The sequence below is a fragment of the Pan paniscus genome, chromosome 13 (genome assembly GCF_029289425.2).
Source record: "Pan paniscus chromosome 13, NHGRI_mPanPan1-v2.0_pri, whole genome shotgun sequence".
NCBI lineage: Eukaryota > Metazoa > Chordata > Mammalia > Primates > Hominidae > Pan > Pan paniscus.
In genome coordinates this window covers 66,443,034-66,470,000 of record NC_073262.2, presented here as the reverse complement: position 1 = coordinate 66,470,000, position 26,967 = coordinate 66,443,034, and positions in this window count along the sequence as shown.

The following is a 26,967-nucleotide window of genomic DNA, read 5'->3' as shown; positions in this document are numbered from 1 at the left end:
AAATATTTGACAATGTAACGGCCAAAATTTTTCAATTTTGAGAAAATGTACAGACCTACAGACTCTCAAAGCTCTGCAAATCTGAAGCACAAGAACCAGGAGCAAAACTATATTGACACATATCACAATTAAATGGTTTATAACAAGCAATAAAAAGAAAATTCTGAAAAGCCACCAAAAACAAAGACAAATTATATACAAAGGAACAAAAATAAGAATGACAGCAGATTTCTTGTTGAAAACAATTCAATCCAGAAGACAGCAAATGAGTATATTTGAAGAACGGAAAAATAAAAGATACATTTCAGTGTAGAATTCTATATACCATGAAAATACCTTTCAAAAATGAGGGTGAAATAAGGAATTTTCTCTGACAGTGAACACCAAGAAAATTCATTATGAGTAAGTCTGCATTACCAAGAATATTGAAGAAAGTCCCTTAGGCAGAGTCAAAATGATAGCAGGTGAAAATCTGGATAAGCACTAAGAAATAGAAAGCACAAAAACAGGGTTAATATGTAGGTAAATAAGAAAGAGATTGTTTCTTAACTTTTAAATTACAAAAAGTAATTCACTGTTAAAAGCAAAATGAATAACAATATACTCTTGCTTTTATAACATATGTGGGAATAAAATGTATGACAATAGCACAAAGCCTTGGAAGAGAGAAATTGCAGTATCATATTAATTGAGGGTAAATTGTGGTAAGTTAAAGATGCATACTATATACACTAAAGCAATCTTTAAAAAAAAAGAAATATAGCTAATAAGCCAGCACAAGACATATATGGAATTATAACAAAACAAACAAACAAAACCCTCAATCCAAAACAAGGGAGAAAATGAGGAAAAATATTTCAAGATTTGAAAGCTATCCAAGGGCCATATGAGGCTGGCTCTTTACAGGATAGTTTAGAAGTCCTTTTTCCCTTACTTTACAATATAATAATTCTTTTTTCAACTATAAATTTGTGGTCTATAGTGAAGTCAATAGTCAATAATCAGATTTTCAGGACAATAATAAAAAACGGAAAGAACTTTCAATTACTGCATAGTAAAACATTTGTTCTGAAACTGAAATATATCCTGTGAAAAACTGTTCAAATATCCATGTGTCTGTAACAAGCTGAATAGGGCACACTCACAAGGGTGCTCATCTGATAGAGGATGTAGACATATTCTAGTGGGAGAGAGAGTATCAGCTCAAGAAGCCTTTACTGAGCAACTGCTTTGTGCTTGCCACTGAATCCATCCCACAGGGATGAGAGGAACTCATTTAAGCCTGAGCTGGCCTATGCATTCATTACCAGCTGCAGATAATAATTGAGGATCTGAAGCTTGATTGGAAAGTCCGTATTTTAGTTAATGAGATAACTTTTCCATAAATCTAAGATGATAAGACACAGGTTAAGGTCAGAAATAAATCAGGCAGGAGTCAGGACACAAACCAACAAGTACAATCACAATGTCCAGGGGAAAGAAACTAAGGAAACAGTATTGGCTAGTCAGCTGATTTCTTTTCCTCACTTCTTTAACACCTTCACTAATCTTCTCTGAACTTGTCCTTCTTTGGGAATACAGTGGGCCAGTGTGACTGGCTGAGAACAGCTTACTTATTTTGCAGTGCGTGCCAACAGGCCTACCTGTCTGGAATTCTAACAGCTGAATTTCTCCCGATGTGCACCAGACCCCCTCAGTAGCAGCCACATCAAATGCTCTATCTACCAGGGACTCTTCTCAGCACTCCACAGGTTGTTGATGAAACAAAAACCAGAACAATGCAATTTAGTTCATATGGAAGTTACTCTCATGATCCCTGGAACCATTAGCACTATTAGGGGTACTCTTCATTCTTAAAAAAGACATAAGAGGCCGGGCGCGGTGGCTCACGCCTGTAATCCCAGCACTTTGGGAAGCCGTGGCGGGTGGATCATGAGGTCAGAAGATCGAGATCATCCTGGCTAACACAGTGAAACCCCGTCTCTACTAAAAATACAAAAAATTAGCCGAGCGTGGTGGCGGGTGCCTGTAGTCCCAGCTACTCGGGAGGCTGAGGCAGGAGAATGGCGTGAACCCGGGAGGTGGAGCTGGCAGTGAGCCGAGATGGCACCACTGCACTCCAGCCTGGGCGACAGAGCGAGACTCCGTCTCAAAAAAAAAAAAACAAAAAAAAAAAAAACAAAAAAGAAAAGGACACGAGAAAGCAAGAAAGCAATGTCCCACTTATTCCACTAGCGCTGAGAATGAAGTCCACACCTAGAGAGGGTACAGCCAAGAGAATTTTGAAGAAATGGAGCCAGGGTCTTCATTTATTCTGCCTGAAGAGTGCCTTGCCGGTAGACTTCTTTTTGTATGCTATGAGCCATTAGTTCCTGCGCCAGTTGAATAAAATGCATCTGATACCTGCAGCCAAAATCATTCTAACTGATATAATTTTTCAGGCAATTTATTTCACAAACAAATAAAATAAACCTAGGAGGTAAAGTGACTTAACCAAGGGCATAAAGCTAATTAAGAGTGTTGCGGCCAAAGGAACTTCCCCTTCACCCTCTGAAGGTTAACTGCATAATCGACTCACACTGAGGCAGATTAGTAAGAGAAAAGGCTTCGCAAATGTATTACTACCAAGTGCATGGGGAGAAAAAGAGTCATTATGCAGTTTCCAGTGCGGTACAGAGACCCACATACCCTATTTCTTAGAGGAAGAGGAGATGGGGTTGTGTGGATGATTTTAGGGGAATCATAAATGATGTTTAAGGGACGTCAGTGGTCTGGAGCAAAAGTCTATGTTGGGCCCATAGAGTGGATAATGGTTTATGACAAAAGTCTCTCCAGGTGTGTTGATACACTTCTGTCTTCCTTCCTAGGATATGGGTTCAATCAATGAAAACTCAGGGAAGAAACCAGAGGTAATTGTTTTCTTCTTTGGGAAGTCTGAACTTTAGACAGATAAGGGAACTCAAGACAACAATTTTACCTGTGCTTAGGGAGAGATGGTGATGGGGCAGAGGGGACAACATAGAGACCTTGAGGCCTCTTCTTCAGTTTGGCATATACAAAGCATCATATTTTGGGGTATTGGTTTCTGAGCCCCAACAACAGCAAAGTCAGGGCTAGACTAGCAATCCATTGTGTACTGAGCAGTTGCATGCTATACTCCAAATATTACAATATCAAATTTAGGTGCACTTACATATCTGTTATTAATATGTGATTAATCTACAATTAATAATCACTTTTACCCAAAGAAATTAACATGACCCCTACTTCCTGAGTCATTTGTTTTACCTGATTTTCTAAGACTTTATTCAGATAATCTTTATAATATAGTCTTTATAATATGCACTTCCAAGGGTGATATTCAAAATATTCAGCAATTGAGATGGCAGGAAACCCATACAATCAAGAATGAACACTGGCTGTACTGCAAGGACGGGGTTCTACAGGCCCTTGTTTGCCAGCCCTTACTCATTCAATTGCTGGAATATGGGGATGTCCTGGGCTCCCAAGAAAGAGGATAGGTGCCAGGAAAGTTCACTATGGGGGAAAGTTGCTCAATGTCTTAAAAAACTAGTTTGGCTGGCCACTGCATGCTGAATGGCTCTCAGTGCTGTGTTTCATACAATGTAGTACTTAACAATCTTGGGTGCATTTGTCTCATCCTCTCATCCACATAGACTACACATTCTTTGGGAACAGGATAAGATCTCACATTGTTAGATTTGCTTTGTATTACCAATAATACTTAGTGCCTAGGAGTTCAATAATTAATGAATAATCTAATATTAATGAAAATAACCAAAATACTAAAATAGGCATGAAAAAATATCCAATTCTCTAGTCTCATTATGCATCCTACTAATGTTTATTAAGGGATGCTAAGTCCCAGGCAGAGAACTGGGTTTTAGAGATAAGGAGGAAAATAGTTATAAAACCTCATGAAAACTGTAAGGTTTTCTTTTTAAAGGACTCAGATCTTGTCTAAGAATTTTGAAAAAAGAGCTGGTATGTATGAGAGCAAAGGCCCAGAAACATAGAGAAGGCCTTTGGAAAGTACACATTTTAAAGAAAGTTGAGGGTTCCTAAGTCGTCATGTTCTGTCTCTCTTCAAGGTCACTAAGCTTCCCATCAGGAAACTAATGATTTCCTCATCACCATCTTTGTTCTTTGTGTAGTATTTGACACTAGTGACCACCGCCTTGATAGAATTCTTCCTAAATCTCTAACCACTTCACTGATGCTTTTATTGGCTCCTCTTCCCTTTCTAGGCCTGAAAAAGGGACATGTTTCCCAGAATTTTATTGTAAGCCCCTTACCTTGTGGATACATTCTCTCCTTTGAAGACCCAACCACCACTCCAATGAAAATTATCAGAACTGGCAGTTGCCTTCCAAATCTCAAATCTTCATTGTTCTCTTCCCCTCTAACTAGTTTATATATCCCTTTAGTGACTCCAAACTAACTCTCTGCCTGACTAAGTCACTTCTGGTCATGGCACCACCACCCTTCATGTTATCCTGTTTTGTACCCTTAAATCACATTTGATTCTCTTCTCACTCCCTCATCAGCCTAGCAAAGTAGAACACACCTGAGATCTGGAGTCAGGAAGACCTGAGTTCAAACCTAGTCTCCATTTACTAGCCAGGTGAACCTGGGTATGGTCATTAACATTGCAGCTCCAAATCCATCAATTATTCAGTGGTGACAACATTTCCCAGCTATGGGAATTAAATAAAAGCATGTGTCTAAAATAGCTGATATGTAGCAGGTGTTTCCCTTAAACTTCTCCATAAAATTAATTGTTCTACGTCAATGACACTGCCTACATCTTTCAAATCTACATTAAATATTTGTTTTAAATTTTTCTCAGTGGAGATATTTCACCTCACTGAGCCTTAAAGAATATTGTTTGCACTCATCTCATAGCATTAACTCCATTTTGAAATTCTTGGTACTTAACATCACAAGCTGAACTTTTTGGATTTTTCAAATTTGCTCTGCCCAATATGGTAGCTATTCAAATTTAAATTTGTGACTATTCAAATGTAAATGTAAATTAACTAAAATTAAACTTTATTTGAAACTAAATTATTCAGTTACACTGGCCACATTTCAGGTACTCAATAACTACATGTGGCTAGTGGCTACTATAGCACAGTATACTAATGAATGTTACAGAGAAATATAGAACATTTCTATCATCTAGATGTTTAACTCCTCTGTGATGGCTGAAACTGTATCTCTGTATATTATTTTTTTTATCCTCTGTCATCCATTGTACTTGGTGGGCACTTTAAAAAGTACATATTGTTGGACATGTACCCTACAACTTAAATTATAATGATAAAAAAATTAAAAAGTACATATTGTAGAAGTAAGTAAATGAATGGATATCCAAAAGGTGCTTCTTAAAATCTGATATTATACGCTATTGATTCTGAGTCAATAACTACATTGTGTTTACCTTCTTATGAAGAGGATCACGGCACAGCCTCCTCAGTTACCTGCTCAACACATCTCTCCAATGCAGATTTAGCCTCACCAGGCTGTTTCTAAGACTTTTTGAAGGAGAATGGAAAGAAAGTAAATGCAACACAAAATATTCAAGAGTAGGTGGGGAACATTTAGAGAGCAGCAGTTTAGAGCTTGCTTAAGAATGTAAGGATAATACATTTTAAGAAAAGAAAACCAGGCATTTTAACAAATATTGCAAGTACTTATATGCCACTTTCCTCATGTGGAAGAGATAGAAGTAAAGACTTGAGATACTGGGATTATCCATTATCACATGGACTTTGCTTTCTTAACTATTAATATAATGCTGTTATAGGACTGAATCCATATTGATCATGATTTTGTAAGTATTATAATTACAAATCACCACATTGCAATATTTTTTCTTGATTTGCAAAGATTTTCTATTATATGACTTCTATTTCACATAATATTACATTTGTTCACAGTGGCCTTTTCATAATAAAAAAAGTCTAGAATTATATTGGGTAAAAATGTATGATGTACCCCAAAAATATATACAACTACACCCAAAATATATACAACTACTATGTACCCACAAAAATCTAAAATTTAAATTTAAAAATTTAAATGAAAATGCATGACTTCCTCATTTTCACATTGTGATTGTCCATAGACAATCCTAAGAACCAATGTAAAGTCATATAAACATCCACAACATGATATTGGTTAACACTGGCCTTCAGAATTTCCAGAAAACGAATAGACTCCTCTCACAGCAGGCTGACACAGGTGCATTCTATAAGAGGGGCATGAGGAATAGAGCCCCTGGACTCCTTCTGACATTAATGGGCATCCCACAGCCAGATCTTTGTGCCCTGCCTTGAGAATTTACCCAGCTGTAAAATTACATTCTACATAGTTTCATGTGGGAAGATGACGCATGTCACTCCTGGAAACCATCACATGTTCCCTATAAATTATTTGGCTAAGCAGCTATTGCCATGGGTAGTCAGTTTTAGCCTTAAAATTATTTTACCTTACCTCAACTGCCTGAGAATGGCAAAGAAAGGTATTTTCACTGTTGCACAATCAATAATAGGAAGTCCAAGAAAACACTGAATTACTGTTGCCTCAAGATTTTTTTTTTTTTGTAGTAGGAGACTTGCCATATTGTTTTACCTGATACAAAGTCAATCATTAGCAAATACTTTGACAGCCTCTAACTGAACAGATTACCAGGCCAGATATGTTAAATGCTCTTTATGACAACATAAATATTTTACATAGCTAATTCCTCTTTATTTGGCTTTTTCACTTAGGTTTAGGATGATGCAGATCAATCGTATGGTTTTCACAGAATCAATTTTCAATTAATGCAGTATAGCTTCAATTAAAATACATGGTAACAGTAAAACAATGTGTTCAGATGGTTTGTGCAGCTGTGAATTCCTTCTTTATTATAACGAAGTATACTGAAATCTCAGGTTTATTTTCACTTTCTTAAAATTTTCATTCTACAGTCATTGTGACAGGACAGCTGTGTTCTTTCCACCAAACTACTGCCAGTAACTAGTTGTATGACTCAGTTAACTTTTTAAATGTATATTTCTCTGCAACTACAAAATAAATATAGTACTAAATTACTTCACAAGTTTCCTGGAAGAATTTAAAAAGATAATATATAAGAAAGTACCTAACACAAGATCTAGTAGACGGTAAGTGTAGTAGACATTGATTAAATTTTAATTCAGCATATATTCAGTATGTATAGAGAAAATCTACCAGTCAAATTCATCTTATTCCTTCTCCAATTCCACTACCTTTCACCTTCACAATTAGCATTTGTAAGTCTTCTACTATTCTCTCAACGCTTTCTTTTGTTCCTTTGGTTGTATATTCATTACAATTTTGACATACATAAGACAACATTTCTTCTCTTTTTTTATACTTTAAGTTCTAGGGTACATGTACACAACATGCAGGTTTGTTACATGTGTATACATGTGCCATGTTGATGAGCTGCACCCATTAACTTGTCATTTACATTAGGTATATCTCCTAATGCTATCCCTCCTCCTTCCCCCCACCCCACGACTGGCCCCAGTGTGTGATGTTCCCCACCCTGTGTCCAAGTGTTCTCGTTGTTCAGTTCCCACCTATGAGTGAGAACATGCGGTGTTTGGTTTTCTGTCCTTGCGATAGTTTGCTCAGAATGATGGTTTCCAGCTTCATCCATGTCCCTACAAAGGACATGAACTCATCCTTTTTTATGGCTGCATAGTATTCCATGGTATGTATGTGCCACATTTTCTTAATCCTGTCTGTCATTGATAGATATTTGGGTTGGTTCCAAGTCTTTGCTATTGTGAATAGTGCTGCAATAAACATACATGTGCATGTGCCTTTATAGCAGCATGATTTATAATCCTTTGGGTATATACCCAGTAATGGGATGGCTGGGTCAAATGGTATTTCTAGTCCTAGATCCTTGAGGAATCTCCACACTGTCTTCCACAATGGTTGAACTAGTTTACAGTCCCACCAACAGTGTAAAAGTGTTCCTATTTCTCCACATCCTCTCCAGCACCTGTGGTTTCCTGACTTTTTAATGATCGCATTCTAACTGGTGTGAGATGGTATCTCATTGTGGTTTTGATTTGCATTTCTCTGATGGCCAGTGATGATGAGCATTTTTTCATGTGTCTTTTGGCTGCATAAATGTCTTCTTTGGAGAAGTGTTTGTTCATATCCTTCGCCCACTTTTTGATGGGGTTGTTTGATTTTTTTCTTGTAAATTTGTTTAAGTTCTTTGTAGATTCTGGATATGAGCTCTTTGTCAGATGGGTAGATTGCAAAAATTTTCTCCCATTCTGTAGGTTGCCTGTTCACTCTGATGGTAGTTTCTTTTGCTGTGCAGAAGCTCTTTAGTTTAATTAGATCCCATTTGTCTATTTTGGCTTTTGTTGCCATTGCTTTTGGTATTTTAGTCATGGCGTCCTTGCCCATGCCTATATCCTGAATGGTATTGCCTAGGTTTTCTTCTAGGGTTTTTATGGTTTTAGGTCTAACATTTAGGTCTTTAATCCATCTTGAATTAATTTTTGTATAGGGTGTAAGGAAGGGGTCCAGTTTCAGCTTTCTACATATGGCTAGCCAGTTTTTCCAGCACCATTTATTAAATAGGGAATCCTTTCCCCATTTCTTGTTTTTGTCAGGTTTGTCAAAGATCAGATGGTTGCAGATGTGTGGTATTATTTCTGAGGGCTCTTTTCTGTTTCATTGGTCTATATCTCTGTTTTGGTACCAGTAGCATGCTGTTTTGGTTACTGTAGACTTGTAGTATAGTTTGAAGTCAGGTAGCGTGATGCCTCCAGCTTTGTTCTTTTGACTTAGGATTGTCCTGGCAATGTGGGCTCTTTTTTGGTTCCATATGAACTTTAAAGTAGTTTTTTCCAATTCTGTGAAGAAAGTCATTGGTAGCTTGATGGGGATGGCATTGAATCTATACATTACCTTGGGCAGTATGGCCATTTTCATGATATTGATTCCTCCTATCCATGAGCATGGAATGTTCTTCCATTTGTTTCGTTGAGCAGTGGTTTGTAGTTCTCCTTGAAGAGGTCCTTCACATCCCTTATTTCTTACGGAAAACATGATACTTAAAAGCTAAGATTTGACATATTTTCAGCTTTTAGAAGAATTGTGAAATTCATTTAACTGTCTCTGTGTCCACAATGAATAAACTTAAAGTAAACAGTGGTGAGATGCCAGAAAAGTAGCCTCTCAGGAAAAAGGCAGAGACGTATCACTCTCCAAAGCAAGACCCTCAGGTATGATTTGTAGTGGAGCTAAGTTTCTTTTGGCTTCATTGGCAGAAGCACTGGTTTCTGATGTTATTTGTTCAACCTAAATATAAATGGCAAAATCTGATTCTGTTTCATATGGTAACTAAAATTCTGAAATAGGGATGGGAAGTCAGAGTATGATTATCTGCAAAGGATACTTATTAAGCAAACATCACAAGATACTTTCAAGGCCTAATAGAGTAGTAGTCTTTAGCACATAGAAGTTGCTCAGTAAATATGTGTTGAATAATGAATGAAGCAAGAGCCAATTGCTACATTTTATCTTTTTTATCTCATAGCACTCAGTGAAATATAAGTATAGAAGAGGTGCTCAACAAATACTTGCTGAATTCAATGTAAATTTGGTTGAGCAAACCATATTCCTTGAGTTATTCTCTTTGAACCCTTAGGCTGCTCCCTTGGGCCAATTCCATTGAACTACTATTAAGATCTTGAATTCAAAATTTGGCTGGAGGATGTGGGAAAGGCATATTAATTCATAAATATCAATTTTCTCACTTGAAACTGAAGTCCAATTCTAAGACAATTTTTATGCTAATTTTCTTTCCTTGACAAACATTTAATAGAACGCTTCAACTTACTCCCCATTTGTGATATTTTGAAATATATAGTTGGTCTATCACCCTATTTCCTGGCATATAACTCCTAAAATCCTTAGAACCTCCATGGCAATGTCTTTGTGTATGATCATGATTGGCTGACAGCTGGCAGCCCCTAGGTGGCATCGGGATGGGGGCTTGTCACCTGAATGACCAAGGCAGGATTAGAGGCTTGGGACTCAGCCCCATGACCCAACCTCTAGGGAGGGTAGAGGGACTAAAGTTACATTTATCACCAGTAACCAATTATTTCACCAATCATGCCTCGTAATGAAGCCTCCATAAAAATTCAAAAGGGTTTGGAGAGCCTCTGGATAGCTGAACATGTGGAGGCTACTGGAAGGTGAACAATAATTTATCCACGTGTCAGGAGAGTGGCATATCCCAGCTCCTTGGGCACAGAAGCTCCTGTGCTAGGAATACTTCCAAATGTGGCCCTATGTATCTCTTCACCTGGCTGTTTATTTATATCCTTTAAAATAATCTTGGTAATAAATGGGTAGACCTAAGTAAGGGTTTCCCTGAGTTCTACGAGCCTATGTAGCAAATTAATCAAACTCGAAAGAGGGGATTATGAGAATCCCAAATTGTAGCCATTTGGTAAGAAGTTCTGGAGGCCCAGACTTGCGATGCATAGGAAGGAGGGGCCAGTCTTGTGGAACTGGCCCTCTACCTGTGGTTTCTGATGATAGATCTTCAGGTAGATAGCCTCAGAGTTTAATTGAATTGGAGGATACCAGCTGGTGTCCACTGCAGAACTGATTGCTTGCTTTGTGTGTGGGGAGGAACCCCCACACATTTGGCCACAGACATCTTCTGTGTTGATTGTTGTTGAGTGAGAGAATAGAAAAAGCCCTTTGAGTCTGCGTGTAAGTTGTCTTTTCCACTTACACCACTGCGAACACACACACAATTAGAGGAGCCGCAAGGGTTTTGTCAAAATAAATTCTTGGAAATATGTTGAGTCAAACTCAACATGTTCAGCTTGAATTCAAAACTCTCAGAAGTTCAATTTCTCCTTAGTCCAGGCTTACCCTGATAATGCACTATAAATTACTAGTTAGATTTCTCCCTCCTCCCCAATATACAATAGTCATTCACACCTTTTGTTGTTTCTTTTACTTACATCTTGATATAGTCTCCTTTCTTTATTCCAGAATCTTTCATTCTAGAACTTTAAGGCTGATCAATGTAAACTCTGATGGCACCTTCCTTTACATGGTAGGCATTTGTGTTCATCCTTTCAAGCTCCTCCGAGCTCATATTACTTCAGAATATTTTGTCTGGTGTACATGCTATTCTGCAAAGCCTAACTTCCCATTGATTGAAAATTCTCTGAAGGCAGAGAACATATCACTTTCTTTGTTTTTTCATAAATCTCATAACACCTATTATGGCACCTAACTCTCTGAGAAGTCAATGGATTCCTGCAAATTTAAATAGGATGGAATAGAATTGAGTGGCAAGATTATTTAAGGACAGAAAGAAAAAGAAAGCTTGTAATAAACAGCTATGCTAAAATTATACATAATAACTAACAAGGCTAAATTTAAGGGAAAATGTTCCAATCGTAAAGATGGTTGTATCTCAATACCGTATATTTAACTAACTGATTTTTTTAATTGTCATTTTTGCCCCACCATAATGTAAGCTCCACAGAGCAGACATTATTGCCATTTTTTCTTCACTGTTGTGTCCCTCGTGCTAAGAATAATGCCTGGCACATAGTAGGTGCTCAATATGTATTTGTTAGATGAATGAATAAATAAACGAATTTAGGAAAGTGACTTTTAAAAAAGGTAATGCTTCATCTTGTATTCCCTTTGTCATCAGGATAAAGTTATTCAAAGCACATTTCACTCACATCCCTTAGCTTTTCTGCCTCACAAGAACTCTCTGGATGCAAAAGACCTATAAGAAAAGCCTATCTCAGTTGGGCCGGGTGAGTGGCTCACACCTGTAATGCCAGCATTTTGGGAGGCTGAGGTGGGTGGATCACGAGGTCAGGAGTTCAAGACCAGCCTCACCAACATAGTGAAACCCCATCTCTACTAAAAATACAAAAATTAGCCGGGCGTGGTGGCACATGCCTGTAATCTCAGCTACCCAGGAGGCTGAGGCAGGAGAATTTCTTGAACGCGGGAAGTGGAAGTTGCAGTGAGCTGAGATCACACCACTGCACTCCAGCCTGGGTGACAGAGCAAGACTCCATCTCAAAAAAAAAAAAAAAAAAAAGCCTAGCAAACAGAAAAGAACATAACTTTTCACTGAACAGATTTTGGGAGGAAAAATGACAGAAAGTAGTTACAAGGTTGGTTTTCATATTTCTCAATTTCTTATTTCTCAATCAAAAGATATTTCAAAAATCTTTTTAATTTCATTTTTCTTACACAGCTTAATTCAAAGTAGCTTAGGAAGGCAAAGTTAGGAACACTGGATATGCCCTGCAATGCCATTTCTACTCACACTTAAGACTAGTGCCACTCTAACAAGAAGTCAGTGGAGAAAATCATCACTCTTTTAGCAGCAAGTAAAACCATACACAAAAGATTGAAGAGAAAATACAGTAGCTTACCTCTTTGGGTAACAAAGCTAGTTAATGATCAGCTTATTCAGAGAATATAAAGCAATGTTCAGACTCCTAGGGACCCATTCCCTGTATTAGTCAGGGTTCTGCAGAGAAACAGACCCAACAGAAAGTATGCATAGACAGAAGAAGTTTATTATGAGGGATTAGTTTGTGAGGTTATGGATACTGACAAGTCTCAAGATCTGCAGTCAGTAAACTAGAGACCCTGGATGGTGATGGTGTAAATCCATTCAGAGTCCACAGGCTTACGCACCAGGAGAGCTGTTGGTGTGGCTCTAGTCCAAAGGCTGACAGGCTCAAGACCTAAGAAGTGCTGTGTTTCAGGTTGAGTCCAAAGGCAGAAAAAAACAATGTCCTAGTTTGAAGGTGGTCACAAAAGAATTCCGTCTTCCTCCGGAGAGGCTCAGCTTTTTTGTTCTATTCAAGCCTTCAACTGATTGGATGAGGCCCACCCACATTAGGGAGGGTAATCTGCTGTACTCAGTCTACTCACTTGAGTTTATCTCATCGAAACACACCCTCACATAAACATTCAGAATCATGTTTGACCAAATATATAGCCATCCCATGGCACAGTCAAGCTGACACATAAAAGTAACCATCACAGGCCAGGTGCTGTGCCTCAGACCTGTAATCCCAAAACTAAGGGAGGCCAAGGTGGGCGGATCACCTGAGGTCAGGAGTTCAAGACCAGCCTGGCCAACATGGCGGAACCCCATCTCTACAAAAATACAAAAATTAGCCGGGCGTAGTGGCGGGTGTCTGTAATCCCAGCTACTCGGGAGGCTGAGGCAGGAGAATCGCTTGAACCTGGGAGGCAGAGCTTGCAGTGAGCTGAGATCGTGCCTTTGCACTCCAGCCTGGGCAACAAGAGCGAGACTTCGTCTCAAACAAACAAAAAAGAAAAAAAAAAAAAAGAAGCATCACACCCATCATTATCTACCAGTTTTGGAAAATATGGCAGATGATATCTGGACACTTAATCACCACCTCAGTTATTTTCCTTTTGCCCTCTGGGTCCTATCAACAGCAACAAATATAATACGCAAAAATGAAACATTAGGCCATTTACAAATTTTTTGTTAGAGCATCAAGCATGCTTGCTTGCTGGCTTACTTTTTCTGTATGGCAAGTAACACTCCTTGCAGAGTGGGGTGGAACAGAAAAACTAGATCAGATTCATATGTAGGGGTGATCTTAAATTTGTAGTCACTGAAAAATTATAGCTATCAATTGTATACTTTTTATTTTTACAAAGTGCATTGAATCATAGGCACATATGTATTATTTAAAGAATCTGGAGAAAAATATTTGTGGTTATTTTGAAGGATATCACCTAAAAATGAAAAGAAAGCAAAAAAAGTTAATATAGTTTATGTGTCAAGATATTTGTGATAGAAATTTTATTTTTATTTTAAGAGGTAGTAGGTTTTCATTTTCCAGCTTACAACCTGACCTGGATAGTTGAGGAGTCATCAAATTTCATTGTCCTAAAAATAGGCTATGGTTTGGGAGGTCATGCTTTTTACTTACCTGTATTTATGATAATACATGATTTTATTTTTTTCAATGAGATAAATTATTTTTTAAAAAAATAATAAATCTTAATCTATTGATCACCTACCATGTGCCAGGCTTTCCTGTCGCCTTTCATATTTTGAATGTAAATATTTCCTTCTTTTATTGGTTACTTTATAACCTCTCAGTTATCATGTTCCACCATTTTAACACTTAAAGAGGTAGAATGTGGGATTATCATTTCCCAGGCTCTTGCATGGAGAAGGAACACTGAGGTCATCTCATTCAATCTCCCATCTAATACTTAAAATAACTCTACAACATCACTAAAATGAATCCTGGGAAACATACCTGCTGATGATAAATTCATACCCATGGCAGTCCACTATATAATTGAATAGGTTTGTGATTAAAAAGTTCTTTCCTATCTGGCTGGAAAATACAATTTCTCTCTTTTTTTTTTTTTTTGGTTTTGTCGTTTTTGCTTTGTTTTGGCTTATATTTCTTATCTTTCCCTTTCTCATTCAAGGAAATATTTTTATCAATTTGGGAAAGGGATATGGCAAAATAGAACTTAGAAATCATTGTGGCTTTGTTTTTCAAAAGTCTAAGGCTTCAGAGGAATTTAAGTTAAGGTATTGAAGAATACAAGGGAAAAAAGATTTTCCCCATAGTAAGAAAATATTTCCCAGACCCTGGGGGAGAAGAAGAAAGAGAGAGCAACAACTTCATGGCTTCCAAGAGTAGAGGGGACCTCTACTCCACTTCCTACTAAGACTGAATGTGAGGCAGCCAAATGCCAAGCAGAGATATTTGAGTGGTTCATCAGGGAGTTAAGCCCAGGATTAGCTTCACCCACAGTTTCCTTACCCCATGGAGTGTAGCCTAGCCGAAAGGGCACATGTATACAATGATTGTGTCATCATTTACCTGTAGGATTGATGACTGAAAACTGCAGCTCCCCCATCCTCAATACAAAGGCAATGCCCAAGATTCCAGAATTGAATGATAACTTCAGGAGGAGGCAGCATCCTTAGTTGGGCTGCATTCTTTTTTCATAAACTGAATAGAGCAGAGGCTAAAAGGCAGAAATTATGTTATTACAGGTGATTAAGAAAGTACTGGAGATAGACAGTAGAACAATGGTTACCAGAAGGATAGTGCGGGGGGTGGAGATGGTTAATGGGTACAAAAATATAGTTAGATAGAATGAATAAGATCTAGTATTTGATAGCACAATGGGGTGACTACAGTCAACAATAATTTATTGTATCTTTTAAAATAACTAAAAGAGTATAATTGGATTGTTCGTAACACAATGAAAGGATAAATGCTTGAGGTGATAGGTACCTGATTTACCCTGATGTGATTAATATGCATGTGTGCCTGGATCAAAATATCTCATGCACCCTATAAATATATATACCTACTATGTTCTCACATAAATTAAAAATTAACAAAAAAAAAGAAAGTACTTTTTTTGGTCTACCTGAGTTGTGGATTGATTGATAGTCTTTTTGGTTATATTGTGCTTCCTCCTGTGACATGGTTTTCTTCATTGAAGAAGTACTGTCAACATCCTTAAACTTTGGCAACCAGACTGATGATTATTACCAGGGTGTGATTTATGAGTAGAGTATCCTACCATCTCTCCTCTTCTGGTCATTATGCTTCCTTTCATGTAGAAAGAGATAGCATTTTTTGGCAGCCACACACACTGATAGCCCAAGCTACAAACAACTAAAACCCCAAAGTGATTTTCATTCACATAACCAAAAAAGAATGACTTACTAGCCAGATTTTTTAAAGATAAAATTAGAATTTTACTTTTCCCATTATTGATCCAAGATAAATAATAATAGAAAATATATATTAAATTACGCATATATATACACATACTTATGTATGCTTATATGTACGTGAAATGAATGACAACAATGATAAAAGACATAAGAAGGAATATTCAGTTTCTACATAGAAATCATGTCGTCTGTGAACAAACACAGTTTTAAATCTTCCTTCCCAATCAATTAATTTTTATACTATATTTTTGTCTTATGTTAGTTATAATTCCCAGTATGATGTAGAAAATGAATGATGAGAGGGGACATCTTTTTGGGGTTAATATTAAGTACTAGTAAATTCATCTATTTTTCTTTTTCGATCTCTTTTCCCTTGGAAACACATGTGCAAAGGTTTTGATGTTTATGTTCTTCATTAAACCCTACAATGCCATTCTTTTGGTTTAGTTTATTGTATTAATGTTCATTTATCTCGGGATTCCCATTCACACTCTTTCCTACAGGCACCCACTCAAATTTATTTGATATAAATTCTTGGATAGGTATATATCTTCGATAAATACATACAGTTGTATTTGTGAGGTGTTTTAATGTCCCTGTATTTTCTATATATGGTATTATGTAACCTTATAAATTCAAATGTATTATATTAGACTCTCTGATTTGAGACGTTTCTGATTTGATGTGAAGTATATTTGCTGTCACTCTGCTTTATGATATCTGAAAATCTGCCAAAAGCCATCATGGTGTACCATAAGATCTTCTCAATAAGTGTTATCAATCCATTAATTCTCATCCTTTAAGTCTAAGCATTCCATTTGTACAAATCCACCTAAATGTACCATCATCTAGTCCAAGTTATATATGATGCCATTGGATTCTGAGCATTTGCGAGACCCTTAGTTCTGTCTATGTGAGGAAGTTAGAACATACAAGGAATGAACTAGTTTGTAGAAAACAGTTGCAAAGTTGAAAATGGAGATTCTAGGATATAGGAGTCTTGCTTTAGGAACAAATCCTGCTCAGATTCCCAAAAGACTTCTTCATATATCACACAAACAAGTAAACCCATTTATATAACTATCTGAAACATCTTTCCTAAGACACAGCATAAATGACACAGGATCTACAGAGCATTACAGGCATGGAGAAACTAAAGAAACATCCCCGTATTTTCCTGCCTGACCAAGAAACTCTACCTGCTAAGGTAACCTACTAGAGATAATACTAGTTTAATTGGTAGATTTCTCTTATCATTCTAGAATTCTACACGTTTGAACAATTCCATTCCTTTGCCTTTTCTTGCACTATAATTGGCCACAAGACAAATGTTTGAACTGAAAGTTTTCTTGATTAGTCTTACCATGTTCCTACCACAAATACACGCTCATATGCACACTAATACACACCAACACTAACAGGGCATCAGCAGCTAGAGCTTCATGCTACTATGCAGCAAAAATCTCTAGCATTATCTTATGGATTGCCCAGGTATTTACACATCCAATCAAAGGTGAAGTTCATAGTCAACCCTATGAGAGAGAAGAACAATGCTCTCAGTGGCATTTTGGAGCTTCCACAACCTCATGAAAAGCTGTGAGCACAGCTTACTGTGTGTTACTGTCAGGAGGTAAAGGGATTCTCTGCTGTCTCACACCGTCTACACCCTGATTTTGATGAGGAAATGTTGCCTAGAAAAGTAATATTATATCAATGGAAGACAGTGAATACAAAGATGTTTATATGGCAGATGGCTAAATATTTGTTGATTTTAACTGAGGCAGAGAAAGTCTACACTGGAAGTAACAACAAAGTACATTTTCCTATAAGTTTACACATTCCCCAAAATATCACAAATGGATCATTTGGTATACCTCATCTCAAAATTACCAAAGTGATTAAATATAATCAGATCTTGAATCCAGGAATTTCACACTTTTCCTTTATTCTGCCACCAGTTTTTATATGTGAGGCTTGATTGTTGGCCCCTACCCGGCTTAGGTCTTCCAACTTTACCTGTAAGCCCCAGGGTCTTGCCTATGGCCACTGCCCAACTGAGGCTCTGCTCCTGCCTAGAGCCTCTTGGCTTCAAGCCTAAACTCTGACCTGTTCTTGCCCTGCAGGTGTTTTGGCATTCCTGGTCTGACTTTGGAAGGAGTCCAGGCTTTCTCTGATCTCTGGGACACTTTACCTAGGCCACGTTCTTTGTTTTCAGCTACTGTAATCTTTTTCAGAATTCCATGAAACAGTTTCATTTTTGTTCCTTTCCTTTATAATTTGTAGGAATTAAAAAGTCATTCATGCATTTATTTACTCAATCAAGCAAATATTTATTGAGCAAAGTCAAGGCCTCAGCACTGTTACTCACATGTACAGAATATGCTTTAACGGAACATATGGATTTTTTCCAAATTAGCTTTTTATGAACTAAAAATTGAGCTTATGTTACTTTAACATTTTTTATTGCACAGTTCAAAGTAAAAAGTAAAAACCTTTTAACAGCTACTCCCATCCCTTTGCCACAATCCTATTCCTCAGTAATATAATAGAAATTAGTGGTTACTCTGCAGCAAAAACTGTAAGAAACATATATAGACCTTCCTTTTCCAGAGACACATAGACAGAATTTATTTCTGTGCATTTCTTCACAAAAGAAAGTCTAGTAGTTGTGGAGTCACATATCTCACATGAGGACAAAGAATAAGTCGTATTATTTCACTTTTAATCAAAACTATCTCATTTCTTCCCACCTCACTCCAAATCCAATCCATAGTGCCAAAACCACCCTTCCCAGTATACAGTGATGAAATCAGGAGAAGGTTGAATGAAAGAGGTTCATTATGCAGAAATTGTCAGCCATACTAAGAAGAAGTAAAAGAGGATTGGTCCAAGTTTACTTCATAGACGCTTTTACATTTTGTTTTACCCTCAGAGTGTTATTAGATAGAAGAAATATCAACCAAAGAAAGCTGCAAAGACTTGAATGGATTATATGGAATTTATATATGTGACAACAGTAGTCACCCTCTCCTCATGCATGGAACAGGATATATCAGATCTATGTACTAACATCTTTTAAAATGTTTTTTCAGCTTTATTGATGTATGATTGATAAATAAAAATATTGTATCTATATTAAGGTATAATGTAGTGTTTTGACACAAGTTTGCATTGTGAAATGATTCCCACCATCAAGATAATTAACGTATCCATCACCTCTCATAGCAAATTTCACATATACGATATATTATTATTAACTATATTCACCATGTTTTACATTCGATCTCTGGAACTTATTCATCTCATAACTGAATGTTTGTACCCTTTGACCAACAGCTCCCTATTTCCCCCACCCTTCAGCCCCTGGCCGCCACCATTTTACTCTCTGTTTTTCTAAGTCTGACTTTTTTTTTTCAATATTCCGCAATAAGTGGTATCATGTGATATTTGTCTTTCTGTGCCTAGCATGTTTCACTTCGCTTAATATCTTCTAATTTCATCCATGTTGTCCCAAGTGGGAGAATTTCCTTCTTTTCTAAGACTTAATAATATTTCATTGTTTATACATTTTATGTAGGTATATACACACACACATACACACACGTGCATATATATAGTCAAAATTTCTATATTCATTCATCTGTTGATGAACACTTAAGTTGTTTCATTTATTGACTTCACTATTGTGAATAATGCTGCAATGAACATACTGACTTCATTTCCTTTGGATGTATCCCCATAAGTGGGATTGCTGGATCATATGGTAGTTCTATTTTTAGTTTTTTGCCAGCATCTTTTATTTTAGAATAACACTGAGTTTTGCTCAAGTGGCTTATTTGGAAAAAGTTCACTTGCCAATACAGAGATGACTCAGATTAAATTTGTCTTTGCCTTTTCACACTAGCAAGCTTGGAATATTCCATTTAAGAAAATTTCCTAAGACCTTTCATTAAACTCAGTGTGGCATTCTTTATGAGTAAGGTGTCTTGGAATTTACATTCATTTAGCAAATACCTACTGGCTACTAACCATGTGCCAGGCACTGTTCCAAGTGCTGCGGAGACCTTAGTACAAAAGGGATAAAATTTTCAGCTCTTCATGGAGCTTATGTTTTACTAGGGGGAGGTAGAAAAATAAGCAAATAAATATACAGGATACTGAGTGTATTGAGTGCAAATGAAGGGAGAGGAAGCAACTAAGATCCATGGCACGTGAGGGGCAAGAGTTTGCAATTTTAAGTAATGCAGTGAGGAAAGGCCTCATATCAGTGATCACATTTAAGTAAATACCTGAAAGAGATGAGAAAGTAAGCCCTACCAGTGTAGGAAAGAATGCTCTAAGCAAAGAAAATAGGCGATTCAAAGGGCACTGCTTGGAATGTGTCTGCCTTGTTCAAGAAACATCAAGAAGGCCAATGTGGCAATGGTTGCAAGGGAGCAGGTAGGGCAGGGATTTCTAGAACCTTGTATGAACATTGGATTCACCTCTGAGGAAGATGGGATGCTTTGGTTGGCTTTTGAGTAAGTGTGACATAACCTAAGCAGTTTTAAAGAGATCACTCTGATCCCAATGATTAACCAAGATTTGGGAGTTGGAGATCCCAAAAGGTCGTTAGATTCCTAAGGGCCTTTTTGATGCTATGATTCCACATTCCATACTTTGAGGTGATATCCCAAGCACCTACCCAGTTCAACGTGAAATGACTGTTGAACAGTATTTTCAGCAGTCTGAGGTGCTAAAATCACAGTATTCTAAAAGGCAAGTCTAACATTAAGTATTAGAAAGTCTGAGATTGCCTAACTTTGACAGTGAGAAAGAGGAGATTAATTAACAAAAAATTAAGTATTATAGCATAAGTATTTGTATATTCACACCATACGGCTTCATGATTCAGAATGCAAGAAATCATTTGGAAATGAATACGGTGTGTTATGGTAGCCAATACTTGGAGAAAAGAAAGATGGGCAAATTTGGCTCTGAAAATGTTAGGAGGGATGACTTGAGTAAGTTTCTTAACCTATCTGTGTCTCATTTCCAAAACTGAGAAAATAATATCCACACGTTAGCATGTGAAGATTAAATAAGACATTGAATGGGAAAGACCCAATATGGAGTAAATGCTCAATACATGTTGGTTTCTTCCTTCTTTAGACTTGACAGAGATGTCAAATTTTGACATGAATATTTGACTAGGGTTGGAAGAGCAAGGCTATGGGAGTCTTTTCTATGTATACTTACTACAGACCAGATATTTTGATATGTCATTGAATAAAGAAGCATGTACACTGGAAAAAAAGAAAAAGGTAAGATTGCATCTGCCCCTGGCCAAGTTGTATGAATGAGAAACAAAAATAAATGGTATTCTTTAGTAAATACAATCCCAACCGTTAATAATAAATGATAGTCTACAAGTAATGAAGAATTTGTCAAAATTAAAATTTAAAAATTTACTTACATTTTTGAGGACATGGATATTCAGGCACTTATAAAGAATTTTAGAATCAATCCCAGAATCCCTAAATTAAATCCAAGGGTTTAAATTATCATAAAAAGAACATATCAAGCCAAGTGTGGTGGCTCATGCCTATAATCCCAGCACTTTGGGAGGCCAAAGCAGGAGGATTGCTTGAGCATAGGAATTTGAGACCAACCTGGGCAACATGGTGAGGCCCTATCTCTACCAAAAAAAAAAAAAAATTGTTTTAATTAGCTAGTCATGGTGGCATGTCTGTAGTCCTAGCTACTCAAGAGGCTGAGGCAGGAGGACCACTTGAGGCTGGTAAGTCAAGGCTGCAGTGAGCTGTGATTGAGCCACTGCACTCCAGCCTAGGCAACATGTGAGACCCCATTTCTACCTTAAAAAAAAAATTTAAAAAAAAGAAAATATCAGAGGATTTCAAAGATTACCACCCTTTGAAACTTTTTTTTTTTTTTTTTTGAGACAGTATACTTACTCTGTCACCCAGGCTGGAGTGCAGTGGCATGATCACAGCTCACTGCAACCTCTGCCTCCTGGGTTCAAGCAATCCTCCCACCTCAGCCTCCCAAGTAGCTGGGACTATAGGCACACGCCACCACTCCCAGCTAACGTTTGTAATTTTTGTAAAGATGGGATTTTGCCATGTTGCCCAGGCTGGTCTTGAACTCCTGGGCTCAAGCAATCCACCCACCTCGGCCTCCAAAAGTGTTAGGAATATAGGCATGAGCCACTGCGACTGGCCCCACTTTGAAACTTTTTAAATAAAAGGCAAATTAATCTCTAAAAAATATATTTGAGAGCAACAATATATACATATTTGTGACCTCATCTTTCCATTTTCTTCTCTGTTGTATCTGTTTGTTTGTTATTAAAGTTTTCTACTAAAATAACTGGGTTCCTTACATGGAGAGGTGACATCTAGAGAAATCAGTTTAGTTTAAATTGAATTGGCTGCAGTATGAAGCCTTGTAACATCATTGTCAGACGTACCAATAAGTCATTATTTTCAGGAATGACACTTACAATATGGTGACACATCCTATCTCCTTTGTTACAAAAAGGGGATAGTACAGGTGGAAAAGATAAACAAAGTCACAGAGGCCTCATGGTCAACATTAAAGTGATTTGACAAACAAAGAATAGCAGAAAGAGAAACAGCATCTCCTATCTGTTTTCTAGGCCTCAAAAGATTCATAACTTGATATATTCTTAATTCAGCTAGGAACTTTTACAAATTGAAATGATGAAAAACACTGCATAAATATTAGAATTATCTGGTGGAAAGGTATGAACAATGAACGTGTTGCTGAATGAATACAAAGTACGTAGCACTTTGCAAATAAGAAGGCTGTCAAAGAAGAGAGAAATTGACATATACCAGAGGACCTACTGGACCTAAGATATTAAATATGATGAGTGAATAAAGACTATTTTTCTTGTTGCTTAGTTCTTCTCTTAGGCAAGAACATTTCCTTCAAAAGAGCACACTAAATGCATTCTCCAGTTGACTCATTTTCACACTAGATGGCAAATGTGTGGGAGGCCACACACACAAAAAAGATGCTTTTTCATTAGATTAGTGAGAGGGGGAAGTCTGATTCATCCATAAAATGATAGGAGCTATATTTGTTCTAATGATGCATCTAAGATGGCATTTCCAGTTGCTTGATTTTAGATGGTGCCTCTGGAGCATCTCTCTAGAAAGAAACTTTTAAAAAATTCTTTAGCTGAAATAATTCTTCTTTCTGACCTAAAACTTGAAATCTTAAAACTTCTGATGTGGACATTAATTGTGGACATTAATTGTGATGAAAAGGAGGAGTTATTGGAGGGGGCTCTGGGGAAGGGTCAGAAATGATATATTCCATGTCCAGAAAAATGGAGAGGGCTAGGAAAATACGGTGTGGGATTACACAGTTTGGAACTGAAGGCTTTAGTCATGAACACTGAAGCGTGGTAATCCAAGTGTAGTTGTCCAAGAGATCTGCTACTGCACATTATCTAGGCCTGACTCATTTTTCTTACTTGTGCTTTCAAATATGTCGTTGGCCCAGTGTAACCTGTTGGTTTCCTATTAGATCATGGTGTTATTAAACTTTCTAGTCGAATATGCTGTTGAACTTCTCTTTCTTTTCCCTTTAAAAAACACCCAGGTAAATGGCTTTTGCTATAGTTTACTGAGAGTTTCCAACAGGGTTTGAAGTTAAGAACATTTGAAATTTATCATATGACAGATAAAATAATGACAAAAGTTACATCTCATTCCTAATACTAAAATTTTGTCTGTGCGATAAAAATGACAACTGGCACAAGCATAGAAATGCTGTTTAAGGGTGGAATAAATACCTTTTCTCTGCCCTATTGAGTACCCAGTGCTCAAAGTAAGTATTCAAATACTATACATCTTACCCCCAAAGATCATTGATATAGATTATATGAAAATAAATTCAATTCAAATTTAACATTAATTACACTTTATTACAACTGCATAGATTTATCATAGTCCAGACTACAGTGGCTAGTATGGCTTTGGGCAGTTATTTGATATCTGACAATGGCAAGAAGTATATAGTATGACAAGTTTTCTCATTTAAATGAGGAATATTAGACAGCTATAAAATCCTTCCATAAAATGAAATGTCTAATTTTACCCATGTGTTACCTCTTATTTTGCTCTTAGTGGAGTAGTATGTACAGATTATGTCAAATGTCAACAAATATTAAAACAAAATGCAAAAAATTTAGATATTTTGAAACACCTAGATATTTTATTTTTCACTTTTCTTATGAATTTTGGCTGCAACATACTATGCTAATCTAAACATTTCTTAATAACTTTGTTTTAAATCTTTGGTTATATCTGATAAACTTAAGAGCAAATCAGGTTCACTTTATGATGATCTAATTGGCCATTGACTTTGGGAAACTGGAAAAAGCCAATTTGATTCCTTTGTGATAGAGTTGGTGAAGAGAAAGACCCAGGAAGGAAGGGGCTACAATAATAAACAAGTTGTTAAATCACTCTATATAGTGGAGTTCAAACAAGTAAACGAACAAATAAAATTTAGGAATGAATCCTCACTTCAATCATTGCAATTTTTTGAAATTTTTTTTTTTTGAGCCAGGGTCTTGCTTTGTTTCCCTGGCTAGTGTGCAGTGGTGCAATCATGGCTCACTGCAGCCTCGACCTGTCAGTCTCCAGCGATCCTCCCACCTCAGTCTCCCGAGTAGCTGAGACTACAGTCACACACCACTATGCCTGACTAACTTTGTTTTTGTATGTGTGTGTGTGTGTGTGTTTTTGTTTGTTTGTTTGTTTGTTTTTTTCATAGAGATGGGGTTTTGACATGTTGCCCATCCTGGTAAATTTCTAAATCTTACTGAGACTCAGTTCTCTCACCTGTAAATGGAGAAAATAATGCCCACTTCTCTTGACTGTTATGAGAATTAGCCAAGATAATTAAGCTGTAAGCATTTAGCATAAAGCCTAAAAACTGTAAGCATTTAATAAATGTTACTTTCTGTTTACCCTCTTTCATACTAAAGAAACAAAGTTCAATTTTGATCAAAGTCTAGTATCATGTTAAATATCAACTTTTCCTTAATGATTAAATCCCTGCTGATCTTTTACACCATGGTGTTTGTGTTAATTGAATAGCGATTCAAGATGTCTACACACTACAATTAGACATGACACTACAATCTAAGGAAGGCCCTCTCCTACTTAGGAATAGCTTGTGTTCCAAAAGCCAATTTGTTATTCCCTACTAAGAATTTAAAACACATATTCCCAAAGAATCAATGCTTTAGTAATCTATCATTTACTTGATGTATTATGTAAATAACACTGACGAGTTTAACAACTTACAGTATTCTATGGCAAAATGCATTCAAAATTCCAAGTTGAGACTTTGATAATGTATGCCTCCCACAGGCAGTAAGAATAGAATTTCTCTTAGTTCCAAGATACTATGGGGTCTTCTGTAGGCTGGTGTACTGATCTTTTGGTGAAGACACTTCTTACCACCTCCTTTGCCATTATTCTGTCCTCAGTCACCATTAGTATAGCTTTCTGGCTGGGCACGGTGGCTCACGCCTGTAATCCCAGCACTTTGGGAGGCCAAGACGGGTGGATCACCTGTGGTCAGGAGTTCAAGTCCAGCCTGGCCAACATGGTGAAACCCTGTCTCTACTAAAAATACCAAAAAAAAATAAATAAAATAAAATAAAATAAAATAAATAGCTGGACCTGGTGGCAGGTGCCTGTAATTCCAACTACTCAGGAGGCTGAGGCAGGAGAATTGCTTGAACCCGGGAGGCGGAGTTCACAGTGAGCCAAGGTCATGCCATTGCACTCCAGCCTGGGCAACGAGAGCAAAACTCCATCTCAAAAACAACAACAACAACAAAATACATATATAATTTTTCTACCTTTAGGTTCATTTGCCCTTCCTCCCCAACACACACACACACACACACACACACACACACACACACAAACACACACACACCCCTCTTTTTCTTTTGCTTTAAGAACTATTGATTCTCCATTACTGTCATTCCTAACTGCTACTTTCCCCCAACCACCATAAGACTCAATGCAAATTTATGACCCTATGTTCCCCACTGAATCTCTAAAGTAAGCATATTACCCTTTTGATTTCTGCGGGGAGGAGAGGATAATCAGAGTTTGCAGCCAGGAAACTCATGGAACTAATGATCATTAAATATCCTATCCTATACATGTAGTTCTACACCAGGCTCTGAACTCATCGTATTTCTCATTCTTTTCTTTAGGCTTGGAGAAAATTAAAGACATCATTTATGCTTCATAGAACAAACCAGAATTATGGGATCTGAGATTTGATAAATGAGATGGGAGGGAATAAGGAACACGATTGGATATCTAATGGAGATAGAAGAGCAGGACACTGGTGGAAAAAGTCTTAGAAACAAGTTGTTGAATAAATATGCAGGAATAAACAAATGAATGAGATTTCCTCAAGTAAATGAGTTTTAAAAACTATAAAGAGATGTATTTGGTTGGTGCAAAAGTAATAGCAACTTTTTCCATTACTTTTAAAGGCAAAAACCACAATTTTGTACCAACCTAATACAATTGCATGTTGCTTTCTCTTCTCTCTGGTCCACCATGGCAAATGGGAAGGGTTGGGAATTCCTGGAGTATTTAGTCACTGTCACACTAAGCAAACAGGTATTCTGATGCTTGAAGTATTCATAGACATAGTAAGGTATGGTAAAAAGATCCTTACTTGCAAGTCATCTGAGTTTGAGATCACTTTTTCTCACTTCCTAGTCAGAGCCCTTGGGTAATTCTTTCGCTTTGTTCAGGTCTCTGTTTTACCATTTGTGAAGTGATGAACCTAGAATAACAAATCAAGAAATACCTAAATACATTTTTTAATTAAAAAAATAACTAAGATCCACAACTTAGATCATTAAAGATTTTGAACATGGGGTATTTTCTTTTAAGTGTCCCAGTAACATTGTCTACACAACACAGAACACCCATGTGAATCCAAAATATTCAGTTAGCCATCTGTATGACTCCAGACATGGGGTGTGTGGCACACTGCCATCAGAGCATCTGTATGGCTGATATTTTCCTTTCCTA